Here is an 11,689-nt window from a genome sequence, read left to right on the forward strand (position 1 = left end):
TGGTGGTTATCAGAGGGGAAGGGGGGGCAGGGTGAGGAGGGTAGAGAGGGTCACACATATGGTGACAGAAGGAGGCCAGACCTAGGGGGTTGGATGCACAATGGAGTATACTGATGGTGTGTTATGAAGGTGTATACCTGAGGCTTTTATAATATTACTAACCAAGGTTACCCAAATGCATTTAAAGGAAGGAAGGAAGGGAGGAAGGGAGGAAGGGAGGAAGGAAGGAAGGAAGGGAGGAAGGAAGGAAGGGAGGAAGAAAGCTGTCAGAGATTCCCACTAGCATTTGGGCTGACTTTATTTTTCTCATTTTCAGTTTGTCATGAAAGTTGTATGTAAGATGACTTTATCTCTGCATCTTCTCAATTGCTCTCTCTTGTATTTGCCCTTTCCCTTTCCTAATGGTTGAGATCTGCCTTTATGTTTAAGGATCTTTTTGCGGTCCTTGTCCAACTTAGCCCAGTGACAACCACCTTGCCGGGGTGAATGCCCACACAAACAGTTGCACCATGAACTCTCTCCTGCTGCACTCATTCAGTGTAGATGACATATTTCTTCCTGGGAACCGGGACTACTTTGCCAGTGACTGCCCTTTGTCATATCCTCACACAAACTGAACTTCATCCCTCCAGTTGGGCACAGATTGAACATTGTACTTCTGGCTTGGAGGAGAAACGTCATCTTCCTGCAAAGGTGAGAAGGCACACTGAAGTGCCTTTTATGGTTCTTGCCCCGGTCAGAAGTCACAAAGGGGTTGCACTTCACTTTGACCCTGGGTGCCCCTGCAGTGGCCGCAGAAGGGAAGAGCTGGGCTGAATTTCAACCCTAACATCCAACGGGGATGCAGCGCCAATTTTGGAAAAAGCAATTTTGTCATCCATGGCCTTTGACCTAGTCATTCACGCCTGGGAATTTAGCTTAATAAAATCATTCAACAGAAAGAAAAAGAACTATGGGACTACAGGTTTAGTTAGCTAGCATTTAAAAAATAACAGGAAGCTGAGAGGAGGCAAGAGGTGTTTTTAGACATTCTGGGACAAAAGCGTGGGAGTGTGTGACTGACCAATGAAGAGGGGCAGAGATAAAAGTTCCGCAGGGCTGATCAAACGGCTTGGTGAGGCAGCTCCTGAAGCCCTGGATCCCCCCACCCCACCCGCATGCTGGGGGCCCCTGCCCCTAACTCACAGACTCGCCTGCCCTCGTCTCAGTCAGTGTCTCTGTGACCAGCATCACTCCGGCCAGTCTGTACTCACAGCCAAGATGGCGACACGAGGGGACTGTGTGTTCATAGAATGTGGTAGACAAACACAGTGAACTATCATCATTCAGCCACTTAATGAGATTGAGGAAGGATATGTGAAAATATGGGAAAATGTTTCACCACAGGAACAGCCTAGATGACCACAAAAGGAAAGATTTAATGGGCCGGGACAGAGCATCACAATGGAATGTTATAGTAGCTATATTTTTTTTTAAAAAGGGTAATTATGAAGACCATGTAGGAACATGGAAAAAATGTTGGATATGGTGATAAGGAAAAATAGCTGCTACAGAATTATATATGTGAACAGACCATAGAAAAGATTTCTCTATTTCTCATTCCTATAATGTTACATAATTTTTATCATGAGAAAAGTGGAATGTACACGAACAGAAAGTGATAAGAAAAATTTTATGAGCTATGAAGGGATGAGTGTTTAAAATTTTATCTTTTATTAGGATTATCTTAGTGTTTTTTCAGTAAGATGAACAAAGCTTTTTTATTTTTTTTAATAATTTTTTAATTTAATTCTTGTTCAAGTACAGCTTTCTGTCTTATATTCCCAACCTTGCCCGCCCCCCCGTGCTCCCCACCTCCCTCCCATTTCTGCCCCCCACCCTTAGTTATTGTCCATGTGCCCTTTATACTTATGAACAAAGCTTTTAAATGATAACAAATCTCAGAATGAAGAGAACGCTTCCAAGCCAGCAAAGAAATAAGTATTTCCTGAGTGTCTTCAACATTGTTGTAGGTTCTCATGGTAAAGGACGAAGAAGCCAGACTGTGGGCCTGCTCCCAGCGGTTCCCACGGTCTGTCCCCCTCCCCAAGGTAGACGGCCTGCAAAGGGGACCATCCCCAGCTGCTCCCTGCCTGTGCCCCCTCCCTGCTATCAGACACAGAAACTATGTCACCTCCGCTTAAATCCTCTGGCAGCGAAGTGTGGTCACACAATGTGATTTCTGGGATTGGGCATGAAGAATCTTCCTGCTTCTGTTTTTTGTTTGTTTGTTTGTTTGCTTTTTGCCCTCATGGAAGCATGCTGCCATGTAAACAAACCCACTGTCCTGCTAGAGAGAGGCCGTGTGAGGAGAGAGGTGCTGGACTCCGCCAGCCCTGGGCTGTTCCAGCTGCCCCAGCCCAGGTGCCAGACATGTGAGCGACGCTATCTCGGAGCCTCCAGCTCCGGTGGAGCCGTCCGGCCAAGACTATGTGGAGCAGAGACGAGCTGTCTACCCTGAGCCCTGCTGAAGCGGCAGGACTCTAAGCAAAGAGATGCTTGTTGTTGTTTTTGGGTACTCAGTTTGGAGGTATTTTGTTCCGTAGCAAGAGCTAACTGAAACAACTCTAATCCTCACTGGACAAAGACTCGAGGACCGGCGCTCAGCCGCCCATCCCCTCCTAACACAGCGACTGGCACTTCAGGTGGGATGGATGGACTCAGGTCAGAGAGGAGAGAAGCAGAGCAAGAATGTTATAGCTACACTTTATGGAGCGCGATAGAAAGCCTTGCTACACACTGACTCAGCTGTTCCACATCAGTACAGTTGGGGAACGTGGCACAGAGAGGATAACAAACTCAGCTAAGGTCACTGCCAGTGGCACAGCTGGGTTTCAAACCCAGGCAGCCCAGAGTCCATGCACCCTACTCTCTTTACACTTGCGTTCTCAGACCGACGTGCCAATGAAGATTAAGGGGTCTAGGTGCTGGCTTTTGACAAGCCCCGTCCTGCATAAGTACAGAGCGAAGCCGGGCAGCACCATCTCCAGGGGAGGCCTGCGGTCGAGGCGTGCTCCTGGTACTTCATCAGACCTCAGTTCCTAAGTGAGCAATTAAAATGAAAAAACCTTCCAGAGTCGGTTGTGGGAAGGGAGGCAAGCGCGTGAGCCTTCACTGGGGCTGGCCCGCTGGGTCTGGAGCCACACAGAGCACCGAGGCACCGTGGAAAGAGCCGGTTACCCCGGTTGTCTGTCTGGTGGACAGGACTGATTCTAACAAAGCCCACTTCCCAGAACCCTCCTAGCTCCTCCAGACAACTCCAAGTTAAGGCACCTTCCAGAATGTGCTGGCTTCCACTGTCAGGACTCCCAAAGGAACAGGCATGAAAGGGAGCGATGTGGTCTCACAAAGACGGACCACAGCCAGCTGCAGCCTGCCAGACCTGGGCACATCCCCACCCGGATCACCACATTCAGCCCAGGAGAGCTGGACACAAGCAGCAGACTCCGGCCATCCAAACCTGCTCAGGGAAGGCGGCCTGGCCTGTAGTGACCTCTCTCAGGGAGCGACCCTCTCGCTCAATTCCCATTTGTGTGCATGCAAATAACCCCTTTTCCTGGACGAGGTGTCCTAGCAACTCACCGATTTCAGGAACTGAGACGAACGACTCCCACTGCTGATGTAGCTTTTCTGGGTGGAAGGGGCCGCAAGAAGTCAGGACACCTGGCTTCAAATCCAGGTTCTAATACTTCTGGGTAATGCACCCACCTGTAGCAGAGGGGTAAGGTTTATCCCGCAACCGTAAGAGCCTGCCTTACGGCTTAAATGAAATAAAGTGGGGAACAGGTCCTGCACACGTAGAGCCTCTGTGTCTTTTCTTTCACATCCTCCCTCTTAGGTGGTTCACTTGGCTCCTTGGGAAGCAAGTGAGAGATGGTTAAAGCTTTTACATAAATGGCGGAAGGGAGGAAGGGGCAATGCATCTCCCAGTCCCTCCTAAATGCTGCAGACTCAGAGGTCCGGTTACGGTCCAGTGAAGGACAAGAGGAAGCTAGTAGCTCAGAAACCACAGTTCACCTTGCTCAACTTTTAAAACCTTTTGTTTTTCTAATTTGGAAAAAGAAAAGTTTCACTTTGAACATATTCAAAGGACGACAAATGAAAACCATGATACAATCTAATCTTCCTCTTTGCTTGTTCTCTGATGCTCTTTCTTTCTGTATGTAGAACTCCAGGAGTTCTCAGAAGAACTTTGAACATTTCTTGCAAGACAGGCTTACTGGCAACACATCTTTGCTCATCTGAGAACGGCTATTTCTCTTTCACTTTGGGGAGATCATTGCATGGAATAGAGAAATCCAGGTTGGTGGTTTGTTTCTCTCAACACTTCACTCCTTTGTTGCCCGCGTGGCTCCTGAGGAAAAGTCAGTCAGATATAATGTTTACTTGTGTTTTTCTATAACTAAGGTGTTTCCCCCTCTGGCTTCTTTTAGGATTTTATCTTTCATTTTCTGTAGTTTGAAAATGATATGCCGAGGTGTGGTATTTTGGGTCTTTTATCCTGTTCGGTGTTCTCGGAGCGGTTTGGGGACTGGCGTTAATTTGGAGAAATTCTCCATCATTGCTATTTTGGATATTTCTTCCATTTCTTTCTCTCTTTCGTCTCCTGGTGTTCCCATTACACACGCCATAGCTTTTATAGTTGGCCCACAGTCACTGGGTAGTTGTTGTGGGGGTTTTTTTCAGCCTGTTTTCTCTTTGCTTCTCGATTTTGGGAGTTTCTACTGAGACAGCCTCAAGCTCAGGTAGTCTTTCCTCAACTGTGTCCAGTCCACTCATAAGCCCAACAAAGGAGTTTTCTGTCGGAAAGCTTGCTCTGTGCGCCACTTATTTGTGCAAAGAACTTCCCTTCCCCATATCTCAGAAATAGGACCTGAGACTCCTTGCAGATAAACAAATAGGAACTTCAAAGGCCCTTCGCCTGCTTTCCCAGCCCGATCTCCCTCAGCCTCCTCGCCACACCCCAGCCAGAAACAGCTGACCCTGACACTTCTCAGGGGGCTTTTTTTAGGTGTGTGTGGTGGTGGGGGGGGGGGATTATTAACCAGAGTTCTGCACTTATCTCATGGGCAGAGTTGCTGCCAAACCCTGCCACCCACCCTCTCTCCTCCTCCACTGGGTGTGAGCTCTTATACATCGGTTTCATAACCACTATCAGGCGAACTCAGGGGCCCCAGTGCGGTTCGGTGCTTTTGGAGGCAGGGTATTGGCAACACAACAATTAGAGTCCCTCACCCCTCTGCCCTCGCATCTCCTGCTCCTCCCATTTATCTGCCAGATCCATCCCGAGCTAGGAATTAGGAAGTGACACTCCCTAGCTCTGTGTGCGTGTTATTCTCAGCCACCCTTTTCCATGCTGCCTACCCTGGCCCCTTCCTATAGCTCCCACTGCCAAGGTTTCTGTCTGGAAGCTGTGGGCAGTGCAGATAATGGAGAGCCCTCGGTGAAAGGAGAGCAGTTAGGGCAGCTGGGAAGCAGAGGGGCCAGATGGGGGCTGACCTCCATCAGGACGACAGGACTCTGGCTTCTGGAAACGCCTGTCTCAGGCTGCCCTTGAGGCCACCCCGAGAGGGGTCTGGCTCACCTGCTATTGTTGCAGTTAAGCCAGAGAGCAGGGGCTGATTCTCCAGCCCCCTCTCCCTGGCCCCGCTGCCCGTATTGTTGGCTCCACAGCAAAAGTGACAGGAGACCCCAGCTCCACCACATCCCACAGCCCAGAGCCTCTCATGGTGCCTGAAAACAGCCCTTAGAGGACTCCCTCTGACACCTGCAGAGCCCCTGGAGCACACCACACCCTGGGCCAGGCTCTGAGCAATCCACCTGCTCTGGCTGCACACAGGCGGAAATGGGGCCACAGAGAAGTTTAGTTATTTGGGCACCAAACCCCGGATGTAAGTCTCGGGCAGTAGTTTGGAAACAGCACCTTCTCTTTCTGATAAGTAGGTTTGATTAATCTAGAGGAGACTCACAGCAAGGAGTAAATACTTGATTCCCAGAGTATGTTTCTGCAAACGCCGACCCTCCCAGTGGGAGTAGGGGAGGAGGGTGGAATGTGCCCTAAGGTCAAATTTGGAAATTTAATTCATATTAAAAGCTTTGATAAGATCTGAAGTCAAGAAAATGGTCTAACCCAGGTGTATTCTTTTGCTGGGGTGGCAGGAACCAAGGCCCACACACGGGGTGGCTTAAACAACAGAAGTTTGAGGTCTTGCTGTTCTGGAGGCCGGAAGTCAGAGAGCGAAGCATCAGGGCCCGGCTCCTCTGTGGACCGGGCCAGGAGGAAGACATGCCCCAGGCCTCTCCCCGGCAGTTGGTGTCTGTTGCCAATCTTCGGTGTCCTTGGTTTGCAGAAGCATCGCTCCCATCTCTGCCTTCATCTTCCCATGGCGTCCTCCGTGTGTGCGTGTGTGTCCAAATGTCCTCTTTCTATAAGCACACCCATCGTATTGGAGTCAGGGCCCACCCTACTGTAGGATCGCCTCATGTTACATGATTACCTCTGCAGCAACCCTATCTCCATATGGGGCCACATTCTGAGCTACTGAGGGTAGAACCTCAACAGACGCATTGGGGGTGGGGTGGGGGGCTGCAGTTCAACCTGAAACACCAGGTTTTCCCACATGAATCTGGGCTTGTTCATTCTGGAAAGGAGTGGATGGCATAGCTCGGGGAACCAGAACACACACACTCCCAGGAAAAACCAGGCCCTGCCTTTGAACCTTCCCCAAATTCAGTGTCGCTGGAGTCTCTGCTGCCCCCCACCTCCCACCCCTTGCCACTTACCGGGCTGCAGCCCCAATAAGAGCAGTTTGAGGCTCCCAGGGATCAGGGAGGGGCAGCCCAAACCCCAGCTCGGAGGAGAAACAGGACCACTCAGCACAGGCCTGTTTCTCATCCCAGGGCCGCGCTGGCAGGAGGCAGTACTTAGAGCACCACCCCTACCCCGAGGAAAGGAAGATCAATTCTCTCTTGATATTCAGCAGCCCCTGGGGATTCACATTTTACAGAATTCAAGGGGAACTGAAACACATAGACATGTACAGATGTGTCAAGGTCTGGGACATGAATTTGACATGGCCAGTGGGACTGGTACGGGAGCCACTGACCAGTGTGCAGGCCCAGCTGAGAGCGCCCCAGCCTGAACATCTCCCCATGACCTCCTGCCCTCCGCCCACACGCTCTGCAGAGGGGATCAAAGCTTCCTTGTCGGAAATCTGTATTCTGCGTATCCCAAAGAACAGAGCGGGAATAAAAGGCTTTTTATTCACACTGTCTGCTCAGCTGGCCCTCAACCAGTCACCAAAGTTGGCGTGAGCATCTTAGATATCACTGGCACAAAAGGTTACTTTGAAGGACACTAGAAGGGAGGCGTTTAGATGAGCCCAAAGCATCTTCCAGGCCAGACAAAGAGGGCACCTCTGGTTTGGAAGATGAAAGTCTAAGAGAGACCATGCTAGACATTTAAAAGCTCAAGGACACCTTAAAGGAGAACACTTTGGAATGCTTGAAGGAACACGTATTTCCCTGAAACTTAGAAAAAGCTGCAGTAGGACAAATAAAAGACAGTCCTGCTTTTAGAATAAATGGTGAACACAGAATTTATCAGCCCCAGGTACACTGCAGGCTGATGATGGTACAAAGAGGTTTGAAGAGTGTAAGTCATTGACTTGATCCTGGAGATGAATTTAACTGAGTGAGGCACAGCTGGGATTCAAAATGCCCAGGGGGAGTGACTCCAAGATTGCACACGCCGGCTATGAGCCCAGGGCAAAGCTGTGATATTGACAAACGTGGTTCTGATTTTAAAAGATCCTTCCACTCGCTTTGTTCTTCTTTATACTAGTAACCAACGTAGTGTAATACCAGGCAAAGAAGGTCACAGGCTTAAGAACCAAAAGGTCAGTTAGTCCCTGCTTCTGCTCCTGGGGGTAAGTTTAGATGAATTACTGAACTTCACACTGTCCAAGAAGACTAATACCATCAAACTAGATTTTTATAAATCAGCGAGATAATTTATGTAAAGCACTTGCAGGTGTGCAATGAAAGTAGCTCCTTTCCCTTGTCCCCTCCTCAGGATTCTGGAGTAGAAAGTAGCTTTTCTTGAGGCGGGACAGACAGAACACAGATGCTGGCTAGATGGAGTGATAGAGAAAGTCCATCTAAATTTACGCCTCTGTCCCACTTTCTTGCTTCTCAGTTCCCGGATCGCACTCCCTGCATTAACAGGGCTTCTTAGGGACCGAAGGCCAGACAGGCCCTCCTTGAAGCTTCTGTCTTTTGGGGAGACCTAGACCTGTAACTACGTTCCACGTGACCAAAGGGCCTGCCCAAATCCACAACTCTACAGAAGAAACTTAGAAACAAATCATGACCATCTCCTCTCCTCTCTCAGCTTCCCTTGCCATCACACACTGCCCTTGTGAGAAGTCTTCTTTGGGGTTTGTATGTGCTGCTTCCAGAAGGCAGTGGGGCACGAGGGAGACTCACAGCCCCGTGAGAAGGAACACAAGTTAACATGTAAAAAGCCACCTTTCCCTTAGACGTTTCAGAACCTCTCCCAGGGAATAGAGTCAATGACCCCATAACCATGTATGGTGACAGCTGGTTATTAGACTTCTGGTGATCAGGTCATAAGGCATGTGAATGTTTAATCACTTGGGGGTGATTAAACTTGATACTAACATAATATTGTATGTTATGTTACTTGATACTAACATAATATTGTATGTCAACTGTAATTGAAAAATTGTTTTTTCTGAAGCAGGGAGAAAGTCTAGGGCAAGGAATATGCCATGACCTTCCCTTTACCCATCAGGGGACAGTGCTGGATGGATGCAAGAAGAGGAAAAAGAAAGAGAAGAAAGCGGGGTAGAGAGCCAGGGAGAGCGGACTGATTCCTCAGGACGTGAGGAGGCAAGGGAGAGGGTGGACACAGAGGGCAGCGGCCTCAGTCCCTGGACTCGGGCTTGCTCGACCCCAGGTCCAAGGCTGAACATCTGGCTGCAGACAAATTGTGTTCATGATAGGAAAAGCACAGGATGAACAGGGCTTCCTTGGGATTCTGCCCAGGAGGACAGCTGCCTCTTCCCCACTGTGTGTGCCGAGGGAGCCAGGAGGGGCCCCCTAATCCTCTGCCCCACCCCCACCGTGGGGGGTCAAAGCAGTTCTATTCTCTGACTTCACCAGGAACAGCTTCCCAAAGGTGCCTCTATGGGGTGACCATTTGAATGAAAAAGAGAGGAAAAGGAAGAAAAGGAAGTGGAGGCTGCCTGACTGACCCTCCTTCCAGCACCCCTGCTTGGAGAGGCGGGTTCCTTTTGCTGTTTTACATGCCCTAAGGAACTACATTTCTTTGTCCTCGGCCAGTGACTGACCCTTCTCAGGCCAAGTCCCCAGTACCCCAGCAAGACGAGAGCTGCTACTGTGACCAACGTGTCCAGTTTGCCAGGGACTGTCCTGTTCTGAGCACCAAAAGTCACACAACCCAGAAATCTCTTCAATTCAGGGTCACCCTAAAGCTTCCTCACGGCCCCTCTAGCTTTGGGGTTTCTCGGTGGGCTCCCCTAGGCTCCAAGGGACAGCCAGCTCTCATGCTGGATTCACTTCCCATTACCCAGGCTTCTCCCCTTTCCAGAGAGCTCCTTGGGGACTCATGGGGCTCCCTCCTAGCCCCTCTCTGTCATCCCGGCCTGGGGGCTTTCACGGCAGCTGTTCCAGACCAGACCTATATATCATGACCTCACCTGATCCCCCAACCAGCCTGTCAAGGTTAGGAAGTGAGGACAATGAGCAGCAAACAAGTGAGGAATCTGAATGCAGACCCAGGTCTGGCAAACTCCACAGCCTATTGTGGAAAAAAAGAGAAAAAAACAGTGTGTGGGCTTGGGGGCGGGGGTGGGGAACAGTCATTAGACAGTAGGAAAGTAAGGCCTGAGAATCTGCCTTGGCGGCTCCTCTCCACCCCAGAGTCAGGATGGGCGGTGGAGGGGGCAAAGGCATTTTTAAAAAGCTCTCCAGGTGGTCCTGACATGTCCCCAACCCACCACCTGCGGGGGACCACAGGAAAGACCTGGCTCTTCAAAACGGGAGGTCAGGGAAGAGATCATATCGAGCTTCTACAAATGCATTTGAATCTCGAGATCCATCAATCTCCCAGGAACAGGGGTCCAGCAACCTCAGGGTCACGACTCCACATTTCATATCCTTATTCCCTAGGAGGGATTCGGCTGAGACAGCTGGGTGTGGCCTTTTCAGAAACTCGATGCTGAGCTCTCCACTGGATACAGCTGGATGGGGGTCACCCTGAAAAAAAGACCAAGTCCAAGGCCCATTAAGAAATCCCCGTGAGCCTTTAAAAGTCAGAGTAAAGGCCTCAGTACCCCCAAGGAAAGCACATTTTTCTCACTCTCCTTGTCACGGTATCCATGCTTGACCAACATGGAAGCTTTTAGGGAGCTTGGAACATACTTCCCACCAGCAAAGGCTAAGGGCATCGCTGGATGGGCCAGGACCTCAGGTCAAAATTTCCCAAGCATATCTCTTAATCTCTTGTAGCTGCAAAATGAGCACTTCTCAAGTCCTTGCTAGAAGTTCAGGGAAATGTTTCTTTGATGTTGTTTCCTTTCTCTGAGTTGTAAAATGGAGAAGTCTCTAGTCTTTTCTATAATTCCAAGAAAATATTTCCTTAGGTCACTGGTGGGGCCCCCTGAGAAAAAAAGAAAAAGGCAGTGTCCCGAGGGCTTGTGTTGCCCCTGAACCACGCCGCCACCAACCCTCACCAGCCATTAGTGCCCACGGGTCAGCTCTGGCCTCCAGACCCCAGGCCTTTACCTCCGTGAGTGAACATGGCCAAGCACTCACCTGCCAGGGCGCTTCCCATGGACCATAAATGTGTGTTTTGACGTTTATTCTCTTATTTAGATATCTGATCCCTCGGGTCATGTGGTCAGCACTCAATCACAGTGATTTACTATTGTGCTTTACTATTGTTACTTGTTATTTCACGTAACATTCATCATAACCCTGAGAGGGGCGTCTCTTCACACAACAGGCGAGGCTTTGAAAGGTTCACTGACTCTCCCAGGGTCACGCCACCAGAAAGTGACACTGCAGGATCTCCCGCCTCTGAGCCAGCGCTCCTTCCCCATGACCCTTGATTTCACAGGTGAGCAAATTTCCTCGCACCTTGGGTGCCCGCGGACTTAAGTGCCAGGGACACAAAGAAGTGCAGGACACCGCCAGGGTACAAAAGGGATCCCCGTAAAGCTATTGTCTAATCTCTGAGTAACAGCAAGCATGGAGGTGTGTTCTGCTGCTGGGAGGGGCAGCACAAAAGAGCCAATGACCCTTGAATGGGTCCTAAAGGGCGACAGGGATCTCCAAGCAGCCAGGGAAGCAGAGGGACAAGTCCCTGACCGAGGGCAGGTTGCTGTGCCTGGAGACAGGGTGGGCGGAGGTGGGGTGTAGTTACTGATGGAAAGGAAGGGACTCCCTGCCTCAATCACCCACCCTCCCGCAGGAGTCTTGCCCTCCCTGGCTTTAGGAAAGGGTTTGCCAAAGTAGCTACTAGTAGCAGGAATGAAAGACCGGGGCCCAGGGGCAGAGGTTCAGGGTAGAATCAGGAAGGATGAATTTTCCAGCTTCTCACAAT

At 50.1% G+C, this 11,689-nt stretch overlaps 1 pseudogene; it reads right to left on the reverse strand.

The window, feature by feature from the left end:
* Positions 1 to 312: 312 nt before the first annotated feature.
* Positions 313 to 5,323, reverse strand: LOC118995321 (60S ribosomal protein L26-like; annotated as a pseudogene).
* Between the last annotated feature and the right edge of the window lie 6,366 nt (positions 5,324 to 11,689).

The sequence above is a fragment of the Sturnira hondurensis genome, unplaced genomic scaffold, assembly GCF_014824575.4.
Source record: "Sturnira hondurensis isolate 20B ecotype Veracruz unplaced genomic scaffold, ASM1482457v3 Scaffold0010128, whole genome shotgun sequence".
Classification (NCBI taxonomy): Eukaryota; Metazoa; Chordata; class Mammalia; order Chiroptera; family Phyllostomidae; genus Sturnira; species Sturnira hondurensis.